This window comes from Ictidomys tridecemlineatus, chromosome 3, assembly GCF_052094955.1.
Source record: "Ictidomys tridecemlineatus isolate mIctTri1 chromosome 3, mIctTri1.hap1, whole genome shotgun sequence".
NCBI classification, from domain to species: Eukaryota; Metazoa; Chordata; class Mammalia; order Rodentia; family Sciuridae; genus Ictidomys; species Ictidomys tridecemlineatus.
In genome coordinates, this window is record NC_135479.1 from 62,140,395 (window position 1) to 62,159,248 (window position 18,854).

The following is an 18,854-nucleotide window of genomic DNA, read 5'->3' on the forward strand; positions in this document are numbered from 1 at the left end:
TGCCAGATGTAAAATAAAGATTCAATAAATGGGATGGAGTCAAACTTAGAAAGCAAAGGAAACAATCAAGAACATAAAGAGAGCCCACAGAATGGGAGAAAATCTTTGCCACCCTCACCTCAGATAAAAACATTAATCTCCATGATATATAAAGAACACAATAAACTTACCACCAAAAAAACCCCCAAAACTCAATCAATAAATGGGCAAAGGAACTGAACAGGCACTTCACAAAATAAGAAATACAGGGCCTGGGGTTGTGGCTCAGCACCACATACAAAAATAAATAAATAAATAAAACGAGTGAAATAAAGGGTTATATCCAACTACAACTAAAAAATAAAAAAAGAAGAAATACAAATGGTGGAACAAATATATGAAAAAATGTCCAATATCTCCAGAAATTAGAGAAATGCTCATATGATGCTGGTGGGACTGCAAATTGGTGCAGCCAATATGGAAAGCAGTATGGAGATTTCTTGAAAAACTGGGAATGGAACCACCATTTGACCCAGCCCTCCTTCTCCTCAGTCTATACCCAAAGGATTAAAAACAGCATACTACAGCGACACAGCCACATCAATGTTTATAGAAGCACAATTCACGATAGTAAACTGTAGAACCAACCTAGATGCCCTTCAATAAATGAATGGATAAAAATGTGGCATATATACACAATGGAATATTACTCAGCAATAAAAGAGAATAAAATCATGGCATTTGCAGGTAAATGGATGGAGTTAGAGAAGATAATGCTAAGTGAAGTTAGCCAATCCCAAAAAACCAAATGCCGAATGTTTTCTCTGATATAAGGAGGCTGATTCATAGTGGGGTAGGGAGAGGGAGCATGGGAGGAATAGACGAACTCTAGATAGGGCAGAGAGGGTAGAGGGGAAAGGAGGGGGCAGAAGGTAATTAATGATGGTTGAATGTGATGATCATTATTATTCAAAGTACAGGTGTGAAGACACAAATTGTGTGAATATACTATGTAAACCACCAGAGATATGAAAAACTGTGCTCTAACAATGTAATAAGAATTATAATGCATTCCACTGTTACATATAAATAAAAAATAAATTTTAAAAAGAGAAAAAAAAAGAAGAAGAAGGAAAAGACTCTCAGACACAATTTCCAAATAATTTCACACAAATTCTTTTCTGGGCAATGAGCACAGATGTATCCTCTCAAAGATTTTTTTAAGTAGTTGTACTCATTTATTTATATGTGGTGCTGAGAATCAAACCCAGTACCGCATACATGCGAGGCAAGCGCTCTACCACTGAGTCAAAATCCCAGCCAAAGGTTTTTAACTGACTGACTCCAGTCTTCAGCTTTCTTTATAGCATTGAAAAGAGTGAAGAACAACTGAACAAATACTTGCGTCAGGGCAGGGAGCACAGCTCAGTGGCAGGGGGGTTGCCTAGCAAGTGCAAAGCCCTAGTTTCAATTCTCAGTAATGCAAAAGAGAGGGGAAAAAAAACCTTGCTTTAAAAAATAGTAAAAATGAGGGTTGAGGTTGTGGCTCAGTGTAGAGCACTTACCTGGCACATGTGAGGCACTGGGTTGGATCCTCAGCACCACCTAAAAATAAATAAAGTAAAGGCATTGTGTCCATCTACAACTTAAATTTTAAAAAATGGTGAAAATGACAGAGACTTATGAAGTTCAAATATTTTGTAATACTTCATTCAATCAATAAACTATCATCTGGAATTAATAAAAAAAAACAACACTGAGATTCCACCTCCAGTCAGAACAGCAAATATCGAGAATACAAGAAACAATAAAAGTTGGAGAGAATGTAGGGAGAAAGGTTCACTCGTGCAGTGCAGGTGGGACAGCAAATTGGTACAAAGACTCTGGAAAGCAGCATGGAGTTTCCTTAGAAAACTTGAAATGGAACCACTATTTGACATAGTTATCCCACTCCTTAGTTTATACCTAAAGGCCTTAAAATCAACATACTTCAGTGATGCAGCCACATCAATGTTTACAGCAGCTCAATTCACAATAGCCAAGCTATGGAACCAACCTAGGTGCCCTTCAACAGATGAACCGATGAAGAAAATGTGGTATACATACATGATGAAATATTATTCATCCATGTAGAAGAATAAAATGATGGCATTTGCTGGTAAATGGATGGAACTGGAAACTATCATGCTACGTGAAATAAGCCAATCCCCAAATCCAAAGGCAGAATGTTTTCTGTTATGTGGATGCTAAGCCAAATCAAGAAAGGGTGGGCAAGGGAAGAATAGAAGTTCACTGGATAAGACAAAGGGGAATGAAGGGGAGGGAGGAAAATGGGAATAGGAAAGACAGTAGAATGAATCAGACACAACTTTCCTATATTTATATATGAACACAATGCCATGAATCAGTGTAACTCCACATCACGTACAACCGCAAGAATAGGATCTTGATTAAAATAAGTTATACTCCATGTATATAAAATATGCCAAAATACACTCTACTGCCATTTATATAATAATAATAATAATAATAATAATAATAATAATAATAATAAAACAATGAAGGGCAGCCCACTGGGGCAGAAAGCAGGGAATAGGCAGTGCCAGGACTGTCCTAGCAAAAACTGCCTACTGAGAAGGGTGTGGCAAAGTACACATCACCATGAGTTAGACACCAGCCACCTGGCAGCAGGAATGCCCGGCCCACCTAGCCCAGGCAGAGTCCGCCTGAGGTAGGCTGGACCCCATCCAGATGTAGAGCCCTCCACCCATTAACCCATGCACCTGGTCGTAGGCGGCGGGCAGAGCCAAGCAGGCTAGAATGCACCAGGACATGCTTTGGTTAGCACTGCTGATCTGCCTGGGTTTGAGCAGCCCCACCCTGGATTACAGTAAACAAGTGCATCCTCATAACTCAAAAATGAACTCAAAAAACGAAAACTTTTATTTCTTTGCAAAATCACCAAGATGTCAATTAACACAGAAGCAGAGAAGTGGTACACATTTTAGCTTGAGCTTTCGCTTCATACATACTTGGTTTGCTCCTTCCTCAGCATCAGCATCTCATGACTATTCCTCTGTTTCCCAATATTTTTCTCACCACCTGTATGTGTCATGTTTCTGAAAAAGGGGCCTGGCAGGTGATATCTTCTCATGGTGATCTGTGGATGCCACTGTGGACAGTGCCAAGGTTATGATAAGTGCTCCCAAAGGCCCAAGTGTTTTAACCCTTTCAGGCTGAGGTACTATCTGGACTTGGTAGAATCACTACCAGGGAGTCCTAATTGGAAACAGGTCAGTAGGAATGTGTAAAGGTAGGGGCTATTATGACTCCTGCCTTTCTCTTTTGCTTCCTGGCTATCATTATGTCAGCAGCTTCCTCTGTCCTTGTTCCTGCCATGATGGACTGCAAAATCCTCAGGGCCAACTGAACATGGACTGAGACCTCTGAAACCATGAACCAAACAATTTTTTTCTTTATAAGCTGATTTATCTCAGGTATTTCTAATAGTCATGGAAAACTAACTAACAAAGTCAATAATACCAATGGCTCAGCAGATGCCAGGGGGGAAAAATACAATAAATGTGGTCTTACCAGACTCACTTTTCTGAATCTTCTGTTCCCACTCTGGGGAGGGGGGGGCAATCCCTTAAATGTAGTTTCTCAGCTTGACTTCATTCCTTCTCCTGGCCAATATCAACATTAATGTACAACCTGCATGTGACCACAATGTTCCTTGCTGATAGAATAATGTGCTGCCAGTTTTTGACACAATGCTCCATAAACACACTTGAATGTACTGATGTTTTTATTTCTGTGTAAGAGTTTACTGGGAATGTTTGCATTTTTCATTTTCTTGGATGCTGCCACATGGCTTTCCACCTAGGCTGATCTTGTGAGCCTGTCGTGGGTAGAGATGGCCTGATGGGTGCACAGATCCTGTCTGGTATGTCTTTAATCATCCTCCCCTGCCTGGGGGAACTGGAGTCTTGCCCAGGCATGCTCTGGATCTGTACTTAGGTCTCCTTTCTCATGCATCATCTCCTATGTGTCTGCTATTCCCTTCTTCCTTTACAAAGAAAAGTGCAACTAGTGATGAGATTGAGTTTTTGCTGCTTAACACCAACCCACGGTGGGATTGCTCACCTTTCTGTATGAGGAAAATTAAAGGAGACACAGAGACAAGATGCAGAGGCAGGAAAGAAAGACGTCAGAATGGCAGAGAGGCCAAGCTGCCAAGATTATTTATATCAACAGGTTACTTTAGGTCATTGGCATCATTAATACATACTGTTCATTGTCTTAGTAGGCAGGTTACAGACTTAGCAACATTATGCAGCTTATTCCTCAGTCACATACTAAGTTACAATGTGCAATGTTAGGAGCTTTGTTTAGCATTCAAGAAAGTCCATTGTATAAAGTTATGTGGATGGGTTTAGGTTCAGTGAAACATTGTGGTGTTCTACCAAGAGAGTTTCTTTATTCCCAGGAGCTGTGTGCCTGAGATCAAGGCTGAGGCTGATAAGACTCAGAAGGACATTGCTGCCAGGCTTCCTGTGTCTTTACACAGAAGTTTTCCCAGCAGCCAGGCATTCTGTGTCTTTGCACACAAACTTACTAGCCATTAAGCATGCCACAGTCATGAAGCTATCAGAGACCTCAATCCCAAACACAGAATCCCTACATTTCTGACATAAACGTGAATATAGATACACTTTGGTTTCCCAGCTCATTAATTTGCTTTGATTTTTATCAGTTACTTCCTCCCAGTTTCCTTTGGTACTTAAACCATGTAGGTCCTGGTATTTTGTCTTGCTATTTCAATACAGAAGTCACATAGACTTAATTTCTCTACTAAATACTGTTTTGTTTATGTCCCAGGAGTTTGAAAACAAAGGGCTTTTCTTTTTAGAGCTTTCTCAACAGATTTCAAATCTGCCTCGACAGTCAGTCCTCTTTTTAGTCTGAGGGTACTCAAGATGTGTGTTTCTTGAATTTTCTAAATGAAAATGCTACCATTTATACTAATTTTATTAGACCTTGATTAAATATATAGCTTTTTCTTCTAACTTGGTTAAGGTTTCTTTTGTGGCCAAATGTATAATTAATTTTTGCAGTGATTCTGTAGACCTACAAATAACATGTTGTTTTCTGTTGCTATTAGCAATGACCTACATACTAAATCCAAGGTATTATTCTCTATTTATCTAATTTTGATAGACATGTATTGAAGCCCCTCCCTGTCAATGTGTTTTTACTGAGCTGCCTGCCATTTCTAGCAGCGTTGGCTTTGGGAATTTGGCAATCATCTGGCTTACTCCAGGCAGGCTCCTCACTTCTTTATTTCTGCTACAACTTAGCTGTCTACCACTGCATCACATCACATGTTGGACCTGTGAGTCCACCTGTCTGATGGTAATATTGCCCATCCTGCCTTGATTTAATTTATAACTCTCTGCAAACTTAATTACTGCCAGCCCTACTTCACCATGACGGTTCATGTGCATTTTGTAAAAGAAAGGTCACTAGCATTTGTTTTAACATGGCATGCTAACATTCTCTGTACGAAGGTAGATACTCTTTTAACATTTTGCTTTTGCTTAATTATGTACTTTACCTTGGTCATTTCCTCACAAATTAATATTTATTCCTTTTTCGTGCTAATTTGTACAGACCTCTCCCCTGTCTATTGCATTGGGAGGCACCTCCCCTTCTCTGCTCTTACAATGAACCTAAGAAAAACTTGAATAAGCACTCTTATTTCACATGGTTTTATGCCCAATTCTATACCTCATACAGCTAAAAAATACAAGACTCCCACTAGCTTTGCCATAGATAACAATTCAACTATGCAGGTCACAGGTTAATGTTTGCCTAAGTTGCTTTTGAAAAACTGGCAGGTTTTTGTTTAGCTCAAAACAGCTGAAATCCCCCAGTCTTTCAATTGGGCCTGCACATGAGTCCTATGGGTGAGCATTTGATGTCAAAAGGCCAAACATTCCGCCCTCAGATCATGCTACTGTGGCCATTTTCTGAACACCTGTCCCATCAAGTGATATGTAGATTCACTATGCACACAGACAACAGAATCCCTCACCTCAAATCCTCTTTCACTGGCTCTCTTGTCACATAAAACCCCTAAGCCTCAGGGAGATGAATTTGAGTCAGCCATCTTGTGAATGAACTCTCTTTCTAGCAACTTGCAGATTCAGGGAGGATCACACTGTGAGGCAGGCATGACAGGCCTGGTTTGGTGACAGATAAACCACTGCCTAGACCCCCAGAACACTCTGTTTCGACCCCTTCATCTTGGGGTTTGGGGAAGGAAAGAGTCTGCTCTTGAACACATGATTTTCACTTTGGCCATCTCTTCAGAACTCAGACTTGGTTTCTAAGAAGACTGACAGCTTTCTTCCTCTAAGATCAATCTCTGAGAAGATTGATTCTTTCCCTCTCTCTAGGGTAAGCTACTCTCCAAGCTACAAGGCTGTTGTTCTTCACCTCTCTTGCCGGTGAGTGACCAGAGTTTAAGCTGATGAGAAGTGAGCAGAAGGAATGTGGGGACTAGGGGATCCGCTTCCATGGAGCCAATAGAGCTGTGTGGCACTTTGTCCTACCCTTTTCCCCTAAAACCCTCTGAGTCCAGGGACAGAATTGGGGATGGAATTCAGCTACAGAGAGGCTGGGTCAGCAACACAGTGAGGTCAGCATGGAGGAACACTTCCATTTCTTTTATAGAAGGAAAAAGATCAATCTCTCTCTCTCTCTGATCCGTATCTTTCTATCCCTCCCTAAGAAGACTGACAGCTTTCTTTCTCTAAGATCAATCTCTGAGAAGATCTATATCTTTCCCTCTCTTTCTCAGGTGGATAGCTTTCTCTACAAAGATTGATACTTTTCTCTCTCTCTCATCCTCTCTCCTATTATCCAACAATGCTGAGATTTCTGCAGTGCGTGGGCAAAAATATCCAAACTGAGGCCCCAGCTCACACTTAAAATACTCTGTGAACTCAGGCCATACCCTTCCCTCCTCTAGGACATACATATTTCTGTCTGATCAGGATGCAGGGCTAGGGAGGTTATGCATGATTCTCAGGATCTGGTGCTTTCACCAGATCCATCCAAGCCCACTTCTTATAGACACAGCACCTCACATTCACTTTGTGGATCCACCCCTCCCCCCAACCTCCATGTAGCTGAGAGGGGACTTATTATACATTCTGGCTTTGGTACATGGGGTGTGATGCACTCTATTTGTGGCCATCTTCAAATATTTTAATTTTCCAAATTCTGGCAAGTGTGTGATGTCTATCTGCCAAATATGGTTAGGTATCAGTCCTCTAGGATTGACTCCAAGATTAACTTGTGGTAAAAAGGTCACACAATTTTGACATTGTTTTATTTTTTGTCTAGCTTGTTCCTTAGTTATTTTAAAACGCTTTTGTAAAGTATTAGCATTGACATGGAACTTTTTATGAAAATTTGTAGCTTCTTCTAGTGTAGAGAGAATATGTATGTCATGTGTAGTTTTATCTGCTAAATCATTGCCCAAACTAAGGGCTCCAGGCAATCCTGTATGTGGCCTGATATGTCCTATAAAGAATGGATCTTTTCTGTCCCAGATTAGACTTTGTATAGTGGAAAACAAAAAGAAAACAGTAGAGGAAGGGGAAATCCTACCAGCATCTTCAAGGGATACTATAGCATTAACTATAGACTGACTATCGGAAAATACAGAATCTTTAAACATCACAAAAGCTTGTAATACTGCATTAAGCTCTACCTTTTGAGCTGATTATTTGCATACTAAAAATGTAAAGGTTTGATCAGGGGTAACTACTGTTGCTATACCATTATTTGACCCATCTTGATCAGGGGTAACTACTGCTGCTGTACATTATTTGACCCATCAGTGAATATATTTGGAGCATTCATGATAGTTTTTTTTTGTCATTTTTGGAAAAACTACAGGATGAGAAGACCAAAAAGACAATAAAGGATTAGATGGTACGTGGTTATCAAAAGAAACATTAGATTTACACATGATTATTGCCCAAGTATTTAACTCATTAGCTAACTCATCAATTTAATCCATAGTATATGGAGTAATAATTTTATTGGGAGAAATTCCTAACACTCCCTTTGCTGCTTTTATTCCTTTGAGTATTAATTGTTCTACAGCCTCAGGATATCTAGTAAGAATAATGTTAGGAGAATTATATGTATCCATAATAATGGACCTTCTTGCCAAAATACTCCTGTAGGAAAATTTTGTGTTGGTAGTACAATAAATAAAGGCAAACTTATATCAATTCTATCCAAATGCATATTTTCCATATATGTTTCAATGATTTTTAATGCCTTTCTTGCTTCAGGTGTTAACATGTGGGGTGAATTTGGATCTGATAGGCCTTTAGGATATCAAATAAAGGTCCCAACTCTCCTGTTGGTATGCCTAGATAAGGCCTTATCCAATTTATGTCTCCTAATAACTTTTGAAAGTCATTAAGTGATTTGAGTTGATCTATTCGTATTTGAATTTTTGGTGGATGGACCATGGTTGAGGATAACAGAAATCCTAAATAATTGGAAAATTTAATTGTACTTTTACATCTAGATTATAATTTTTTAATAAATTTGTAAATGTGGCATAACATTCTAGCAATGTGCTTTTATCTTTGTGTGCTAATAATCCATCATCCATATAGTGAAATATTTGTAGTTCAGGATTTTGATTTCTAAGTGTCTGGATTGCTTTGTTAACATAAATTTGACACATAATTGGGCTGTTAGCCATCCCTTGAGGGAGTACTTTCCATTCATATCTCTGATCGGGACCTTCATGATTCAGTGAAGGGATAGTAAATGCAAAACGTGGACTATCCTCAGGATGAATTGGAATTGAAAAAAAAAAAACAATCTTTAATATCTATAACTAAAACATACCAAGTTTTTGGCAAAGCAGACAATTGAGGAATCCCCAATTGAGCAAGTCCCCATAATAACCATCTCATTATTAATGGCTCTTAAATCTTGCAATAATCTCCATTTACCAGATCTTTTTGATGACAAAAATGGGAGTATTATAAGATACAGAAGGTTGTGTATGTCCTTCTGCTAATTGTTGTTTGACCAGGTCATGGGCTGCTTGTATCTTTTCTTTAGTCAGGGGCCACTGAGGAACCCATACTGGTCTTTCCGATTTCCAAGTAATTTTTGTCTCAGTGGCCCTTTCTGAAAATCCAACCCATGTCTGTCTGTTCCTTGATCTATTTGTATTGGTGCTGCTATACCTTGTTTTTCTAATCTTTTTTTCTTTCCTAAAACCTTGTCTAGCCCTAATAGTGGGTGCATTTTGATTGATGTTATTTGTTAATGTTAGTCCTAATTGATCTAGGACATCTCATCCCCATAAATTTGCAGGGAGATGATCCAATACATATGGTTGTATAGTTCCTTCACATCTTTCAGGATCCTTCCAATCTAATACCATTGCACTTCTATGGGGATTAGTCGCAACTCCTAGGCCTCGAAGTGTTTGAGTGGCTTGTTGTAATGGCCAATGTTTTGGCCTTTCTTGACGAGAGATGATGCTAAGGTCTGCACCTGTATCCATTAGTCCATTGAATTCATGTCCTTGAATATTTAGTTTTAGCATGGGGCGAAAATCTAAATTTAAAGAAAGCATAGCCCAATCTACACCTGTGGAGCCTAATCCCTTGGAACCTCTTTCTACAGTACGACTGGAAAATTTATCATGTAGGCTGGCTATTATTAGTAACTGTGCTATTCTAATTCCTGGTGAAATTACTGATATACCCTTTGGAGAACTGGCTATAATTTTTATTTCACCTTCATAATTGGGATCAATTACCCTAGGACTGCGTCCCAATAATAAGCCTATTTTTCCTTTGGGAAGAGGTCCTTTTACCCCTGTGGGAATGATTTGAACTCCCATCTCTGGAGTTAGTACTGTTCTGGCGGAGGCGCAGATGTCCAACCCTGCGCTCCCTCTGATTTGTCTGATGAGGGATGTAGTGGACAATGTGTCCTGGGCACTACCCTGATGGGATTGCTGGGTTCCTCCAGTGCTCCATATATTTGTGGTTTGGGACCCTGGAGCATTGCGCCCCCCTCTCCATTTTTTGGCAATGGAGCCTGATGCCTTTCTTCACGATATTGTGGATAAACACCAGGTTCTTGTTCATTTTTTGATAAAGGAGTACCCTCTATGGTGGTTTGAGAATGGCATTCATTAGCCCAATGTCTCCCTCTATGACATCATTGGCAAATTCTCAGTATTCTACTCCTTTGATACCTAGTTTTGTTAAACCCTCTTCCTATGGGGCAATTCCTTTTAAAATGTCCTGTTTGTTCACAATTGTATCATGTTCTTGGCCTGGCATCTAAAGCCTGTTTTACTGTAGCTGCCATGATTTGCCCTTGTTCATTAATGTCTCTGGCATCTAAAACCTGTTGTACTGCAGCTGCCACGACTTGCCCTTGTTCATTAATGTCTCTACATAATTTAATACATGTGTTTCAATGTTCATGTTTCCATGGTCTAATGACTTCTCTGCATCAACAATTCCTTGCTCATGAGCCAGTTGTTTTATTAATGGCATTGCTTGTTCTGTATTCCCCAAAACTCTAGCAGCTGTTTGAATAAGCCTATCTACAAATTCAGCATAAGGTTCATTAGCTCCTTGTATTACCTTAGATAATTGACCTTGTAAACTTCCATGTCCTTGTAACGTCTTCCATGCCCTAACCGCATCTACAGCAATTTGTATGTATACGCCAGGAATTGTGTCCAGCCAGACTGCGGCAGCAGAGGGATACTGGGCAAGCCTCAGAGACACAGTGACTTGTCCAAGGTCATATGAGAGGAAAGGAGGAGGAGCTGGGTTGAAACCTAACTGTGTATCCTCAGAGCTGGGACCCTGGCTGCACCGAGGCCTGTCAAGGGATGTGGGTTGGCTGTGTACACACATGGTTGGCTGTTGGGTTTGGCTGTGTACACACATGAAAATGTCATGGGGCTGGAGGAGAGCCAAAAGAGGGACAAACATGGGTTTATCTGGAGGATGGGTTAGGCCAGGAACCCCAAGACATGGCCTCTCCCTTCCTTGGTCATGGAACCCAGTAACCAGGAACCTACATTCTAGCAACAGCCTCCTCCTAGCTCATTTGCTGAAATCCTTTGGATGAAAAAGCATGTTTTCATGCTTCTCCTGTGGAGGCTGACTCCTTAGGAGGCCCCGTCGCCAGAGCTCCCCCCATGGCTGCACGGTCCCTTTCCCAGACCCAATCCACTGGACACCCCAAAGAACAAAATTTTGGAAATGACTGTGATGTTGCTTCAGATCCTGCTGCCAGTCCCCTGCTGGTGGTACTCCTACAAGTGGCACTCCTACAAGTGGGAGGAGTAGCTTAAGGTCCACACATGATAGCCCTGGTGAGGTATATCCAGGAGAGAACATCACTGTGAGTAGCCCTGCAGAGCCCCACCACCTTGCTCCTCAGTAGGGGAGAACAGGGACCTAAGGCAGGAATAGGTGGTGGGAGACTGTAAGCCTCCTGTCCCATCATGGTCACCCCCAGGACAGGGCTAAATATGGGGAATGAATGTGTCCAGGGTACATCCTGGGCACCCAGTGTCATTTCCAGTCCTCTCAGGGTAGAATCCTGAGACACAGCGTCTATATGAGGTCAGGGGAGCAGAAGGTCACATGGGGCAGAAATACCCTGAATGGAGGCCAGCAGGGACTGGGGCTCCTGGCCAGCTACCAGGCACTATCTTCCATTCTTTCCACAGTTTATCCTCAACAAGCGATGGAACTGCAGCTTCAGCTCCAAATCCATGTGCAGAGAGGAATATCCAGGGACAAGCACCACTGGGCAGGAGCTGGGCCTCAGGGTGAGTGCGGGACCGAGGGGACTCTACCTGCAGAGAACAGAGCAGAATAAAAGTGAATAAGAGCACAGACACCACCAGGACCACCTTCCTGGTAGGATTGTCAGGTGGAGGGGCAGAGTCCCCACTGTGAGGAATCTGAACAACAAATCCTCACCCATCCTCCTTACCCTCTCTGCCTGCCTCGTTAATGGACTCATCCAAGGTCACTGTTCCCATATTTGTGAAAACATCAGAACAGTAACGTGGAAATTATTTCATTTTAATTCTCTGATGATTTGTACTCTGTTGTGGTGAGCCGCCTCTGCCGCTTATGCAGATTATGGTCGCCATTACAAGATGGCGCTGGCTCCCCTGTGGTATGTGACAAACAACTCCTTATTTGGGAGAGTTGGCACATGGTTTTTCAGCACCCTATGAGAAAGTTCCACGTGGCAGCTTCGCATTGGGGCTTGAGATGCTATATTAAGGCTGGGAGGGGCATCCGAGGGATTAGTAGAAGAAATATCAAGGGCCTGAATAAACTGCTGAAAGAAGATTCCTGAGTTGTGTCTTCCTTGCGGGCAAGGGGTCGCGACACTCTGTCATCCAATTGACTATAATTCCTACACCCAGGCGTTCAGGTGACAATGGCCTGATGGTCCTTGCACATACTCTCCAAGTCTTACACAGCATCAGGATTACTAGGGATGAGTTTAGCTGAAATACTACAAGGCTCATGCCAATTGGTCCATTTTTCTGGGACTTGCTGTCTCAAGGAACACAGAGTGTGAAAGCAGGATCTGGGCTCCCAGGACCTCACCACCTTCCAGGGGGACCCCGGTTCCAAAGCCATTCAGCCTTTCATGGCTGTGGGACCTGGACCTCATTCCATCCTGGATCCATTTCAACAGCACCACACAGAATGATGTCCTGGGTGTCCTCACACAGGGACCCTCCTGTGTGGGATGAGCCTGTTTTCCCATCTCCAGAAGGTGATGTGCTGGTGGGACTCAGGGGATAAGCTCCTAATGCAGGGAGCTGCCACCTCTGCTCAGCTAACAAACTGGCCTGAAGCTGCTGTATTTCTGACTATCCCCTCGGCAATTCCACTGTGAACTCTGCCAGCCATTGCTCTGATGGGGCTCTCCTGTCCCTTTGTGGGACAAGCCCCTATTTGCTTTGGCTATTGCACTGGACTCCATCCCCAGACACTTCTGGTGGATCATTTTGGCACTGACTATGTTTCCTCAATGTCCCAACCAAGAAGGTGGCTACAGAGGGGATGATACCAGCATTGGATATGTGTTCCAGGCATACTCCCTGGGGGACCTGGAGGACACCCTGGAGCCCATCTTCTTCTATGATTCTTTCTCTTAGTCCTCAAACATCTCGAGTTCCTCCATCCAAGAGGAGATGGGCCAAATGTTGGGAAGGTAAGCCCTGCCCAGAGTGACAGGGTCACATACAGCTGTGAGTCCTGATACTTGCCCTAGGCCTCTCTGAGCTTCAGCCCACTCCTCTGAACTGTGGGGTGCCAAGATCACTGACCTCATGGTAGGAAAGGCCAGGACTCTCATACTGTTGCCCCCCATCCCTCTTGGCTGGTCTCCTCACTCCCTCACTTGCATTTGCCTCACTACCCACTTGGAAATGTCCACAGCCAGGTTACTGTCACAGGCCCCGAGGAGGACGACCAAGGACACCAGGTCCCAGCCTTGATAGAAAACCTTGAGCCCAAGAGGAACAGACTGAAGTTGAGGAGGACTGAGGTGGGGTTATGAGTATGTCAGAATGGGACAGGGATGGACAAGCAGAGCATACTGCACAGGAACTGGGGCAGGGCAGGAACAACCAGAGGCAGAGCTGTCATTGTCTGTGTGCATTCTGGGAACACTGCCTGGTGTTGGGTTTGTGCGTGGAATTGTATGAAAGGCAGTAGGGAATATTCTGTCCTGGACCTAACATGGATAGTCTGTGGACCTTTACTCCTCTAGCAGCTCTGGTGCTTGTGGAACCTCCCATTCGAGGTCCACCACCTTCACCATCTGATAGAGAACTGGAGCTGGATGAACCTGCAGTGGACGATCAAGGCCAAGACCCCCTGCTGGCCCTTCAGTCTGCACAGTATCCTGAGAGGATCCCTGAGCCTCTGTTCTCCCAGGCAATTGTTTATTTGTTTTTATTGTATGTGTTTATTATTTTATTATTGTTTAAAATTAAAGATTTGTTTTCATAATTAGAAGACTCAGTTATTTGCCATCAAGTGCCTTCTCTAAACTGTGCAATAATCACCAGAATCGAGTTCCAGAACATTTTCCGGAATTTGGTATCCATGATCAATGCCTCCCCACCCTCCCGCTAGTCCCCAGCAACCCCTTAACTTTCTAGTCCTGTGATATGCCAAGTCTACATTTTTCAAACCAGTGCAGTCTAATTTCTTCTGGGCTGTGTAATGTTGGAAGGGATTAATTATGTTTCCTTAGAAGGGCAAATGCCATACAGGTCTGAAAGGTTAATAAAATAGGTACTTGTCACTCCATTTTTCTGTATGCTTAACAGAACACTGTTGAAATCTTGAGAACTGTTTGCTAATCTTGTTCCCAGAATGTGCTGTCCCCAACTGCCAAACTGCAGAATGCTCTCCCTCACTGGGTTGCAGGCAAACTGCCCACTCGCCCTGACCTGTCAATGAACTTCCCTCCCTGCCCTCTCCAAGAAAAGTATACAAGCTCTGCTTGAGCTGTTCTCAGGGCTCTCTCTCTTTGCTCTATTCAAGTGAGCTCTGAGCCCCAGCATGCTGGACCCCTAATAAACACTTTGCTGTTGCATGAGACAGTCTCTTGGTGGTCTCTTCCTCTGACGCTCGTCCCACCTTTACAGGTCAATGTTTTTTATGTTTTTATTTTTATTTTTTGGTACTTGGCTTGAATCCAGGGGCACTTTACCACTGAGCTACATCCATGGTCTTTTCCTTTTTTATTTTGAAATAGGGTCTTTCTCCATTGCTGAGCCTGGCCTAATCTTAAACCTTTTTGCTCAAACAGTGTTATTTAGAAACAGAAAACATATATATATATATAAACTCTTAACTTCAATGGCTAGAGAAAAGATAAATTTACTTAGTATAGGGAACATATCCCACAGGAGAAAACAACAATGTCTAGCTCCATGTCATCAGGCAGGCAAGTCTCAACACTAGTGAAGAGTACACATATTTTATGGTAATATCAACAATAAGCCAAGAAGAATAATGAAGCACTTAGAAACATACATACAGTAGTCTGTATGGACACATAAGTTAGGATAAAGGAAGAGATAAGAAACCCCAGCTCAACTTCCATTACCACCTCCACCACCTGAGAGAGCACCAGGTCAGAACCACCTTCAACAGCAGCTTCATGCCTGTACCTCCTAGTGGCCCCACCTCTGCACCACCTACTGTGCTCCCCCTTGCACCTGTTTCTGCCCCAGAGCTGCCTTTCCCCTCTCCTCTTTCATGTTTTTCTTTTTGTATTTTTGTTGAAACTACAAGATTTTAAAATTTAAGACTTTTTTTTTTAAAAAAACATCAGCTTATTGGCTTAACTGCATCCCTTGTCCTTTATCTGGTACCCGTACCCACTCCCTCCCCTTCTCCCTCCTGCTAGTCTCCAGGTAACAGTCATTATTCTCTCCTGGGTGTTTGCCTCCTCTGAGTTTTTCACATCACTGCAGTCCAGCTTCTGTTTGACCATATAGTAGTGGAAGGGACTGTTTACACTTGAATTTTCTTTGAACAGTAAATCCCATGTAGAACTAAGTTTTTTAGGATTTGTATTATTTGCTTATTTTTGTTTTATTTGTTTTGTTTGTTTTGTATTATTTAAGTACTAGGGATTAAACTCAGGGGCACTTTAACACTATGTTAAGCAAAAATCCTTAACAAAATACTGGTCTCACTGAAAATACTGCTGAACAGCCCTGGTGAGAAGACAGGAGATAGAGGCCTGGGTAGATCCCCTGAGAGATGTGGCCACGGATACTCCTCAGAATCATTTGGCAGCACCCTTCTAAGTCCTTAGCATGTGTCCCTTTCTTCATCCGCATGTCCAAAACTAGGTACTTATGCTGCCAGCATTGTTGGAAATGGCCAGAACTGGAGCCCTCAGTAACTTCCATGTAGAGGGGGTAGATGGCCACATCTGCTCCCTACCCACCAAGGAACCCTGCGGCTGCTGAGGTGGGTCTATCTGTGCCACAAGGAGAGAAGTCAAGGAAGCTGTTACATGAACACATTGGTGTGTTCAGGGTGTCTCTATAGAGGATCTCATTTGATAGAGGACACATCAAAGATGTAAATCTGCAATGAATGCAAGTGAGAACTGCTGTGGCTTTTTCCCCACAGGATTTGGTCCAGGACTAATGGAACCAGGTGACTGGCTGAGTGCTAAGGCCTAGCCTCCTACAGTGATTGGTCAATGTATGGGTTTATCCCTGGAGCAGCAAGGAAGAATAGGTTCAGGTTCACAGAAAAGAATTAGGGTGGGACTTCTGCTCAGCTTTCTCATTCCTGTCTGAGAAGCAGCATTCTAAACACAACTTGGATGACCTTCAAATAGGTCAGACTGTAAAGTTTCTATAATATTACAAAAACCACAACAAAAACGATAGATACAGACCGATATACCTCATGTCTGCAGCCACAAAAATCCTTAACAAAATACTGGTCGAGCAAATTCAACAGAACATTCACTAAATTATATACTAGGACCAAGTGAGATTCATCCCACAATGTCACGTTCCTCATGAGTAAAACATTAAGGGTCACTCCAGGGGAACTGGGCTGCACCAAATCATCACACAAGAGAGAAAGATACCTTTTTCTTTGGGGTCCTGTGACGACTCTTCTGACCTTAAGGGTCTGCAGGAAAAGAGAGAGAGAGCATGTGCTGAATTAACCTTTTTATTAAGGAGAAGCCATTCAAATAAGGCAAAGTGTCAGGTTTCAGGGGGGGTGAGTCTAGCTTCCTGATGTCTACTGTCAGCAGGTTGACTGACATCTAGGAAGGCCACACCCAAGGGCAGAGCAAGAGAAGGGGACACTCAAAGGGTGATTTCATGGAACATTCTATCCCAAACAGGGAAAAGGGGTAGTATTAGAAAGCAATAGGTGAGTATAGCTCAGCTTCATTGGTGATTGCCTAAGTCTGAAAACAGGCCCTCAACTTCCTGGACTGGGACCATGTGAAATGCAGTGACCTGTCAAAGTCTCTTGCTTCAGGATGGAAGGCATGAATCATTCAGAGTGGCTCCCCACATATTCCGTCTTTCTTAATATTTAAAGGCAATTGGGAATTATATCTATTAGTCACTGGATTCTTTGTCCAAGTTCATTATGATCTACTATTGAAACACAAAGAAATTTGTAGAAAACATATCATTTCAATAACACAATCAACTTGGAAGATCTAGGTTATTTTTTTTTTTTTGTCTTCAAAGAAAGATGATCTATTGAAGATCTTGTGTCAATTTTTTTTTTAATTGTTGGTCGTTCAAAACATTACACAGTTCTTAATACATCATCTTTCACAGTTTGATTCAAGTGGGTTATGAACTCCCAACTTTACCCCGTATACAGATTGTTGTTTCACATCAGTTACCCTTCCATTGATTGACATATTGCCTTTCTAGTGTCTGATGTATTCTGCTGTCTGTCCTATTCTCTACTATCCCCCCTCCCCTCCCCTCCCCTCCCCTCCCCTCCCCTTTTCTCATCCCTGTTTAATGTAAATCTTCTTCTCAAGCTCTTCATCCTTGCCCTGTCCTTGTTTACTCCCCTTATATCAAAGGGGTCATTTGGTATTTGTTTTTTAACGATTGACTAGCTTCACTTAGCATAATCTGCTCTAATGCCATCCATTTCCCTCCAAATTCTATGATTTTGTCGTTCCTTAATGCAGAGTAATACTCCATTATGTATAAATGCCACATTTTTTTTTATCCATTCATCTATTGAAGGGCATCTAGGCTGATTCCATAATCTTGCTATAGTGAATTGTGCTGCTATGAACATCGTTGTAGCAGTGTCTCTGTAACATGCTCTTATTAGGTCTTTAGGGAATAGACCGAGAAGGGGAATAGCTGGGTCAAATGGTGGTTCCATTCCCAGCTTTCCAAGAAATCTCCATACTGCTTTCCAAATTGGCTGCACCAATTTGCAGTCCCACCAGCAATGAACAAGAGTGCCCTTTTCCCCGCATCCTCTCCAGCACTTATTGTTGTTTGACTTCCTAATGGCTGCCAATCTTACTGGAGTGAGGTGGTATCTTAGGGTAGTTTTGATTTGCATTTCTCTAACTGCTAGCGATGGTGAGCATTTTTTCATGTACTTATTGATTGATTGTATGTCCTCCTCTGAGAACTGTCTGTTCAGGTCCTTGGCCCATTTATTGATTGGGTTATTTGTTATCTTATTGTCTAATTTTTTGAGTTCTTTGTATATTCTGGTTATTAGGGCTCTATCTGAAGTGTGTGGATTAAAGATTTGTTCCCAGGATGTAGGCTCCCTGTTTATCTCTCTTATTGTTTCTTTTGCTGAGAAAAAACTTTTTAGTTTGAGTAAGTCCCATTTGTTGATTGCGCTATGGGTGTCCTATTGAGGAATTTGGGGCCCGATCCCACAGTATGTAGATCATAACCAACTTTTTCTTCTATCAGATGCCATGTCTCTGATTTAATATCAAGCTCCTTAATCCATTTTGAGTTAACTTTTGTGCATGGCGAGAGATAGGGGTTCAGATTCATTTTGATGCAAATGGATTTCCAGTTTTCCCAGCACCATTTGTTGAAGATGCTATCCTTCCTCCATTGCATGCTTTTAGCCCCTTTATCAAATATAAGATAGTTGTAGTTTTGTGGATTGGTTTCTGTGTCCTCTATTCTGTACCATTGGTCCACCCGCCTGTTTTGGTACCAGTACCATGCTGTTTTTGTTACT

General features: G+C 42.2%; 1 long non-coding RNA gene across 2 annotated transcripts in view; it reads right to left on the reverse strand.

Moving 5' to 3' along the window:
• Positions 1–2,899: 2,899 nt before the first annotated feature.
• The window catches only part of LOC144376197 (uncharacterized), a 57,949-nt gene continuing 41,994 nt past the window's right edge, over positions 2,900–18,854 (reverse strand). Inside the window, exons 4-5 of one of the 2 annotated variants that reach the window (XR_013436406.1) lie at positions 16,735–16,778; positions 2,900–11,926 (exon numbers count right to left, since the gene is read on the reverse strand). This is a non-coding gene — a long non-coding RNA (uncharacterized LOC144376197). The remainder of the gene's footprint in view (positions 11,927–16,734; positions 16,779–18,854) is intronic. The other variant, XR_013436405.1, reaches the window with a different exon arrangement.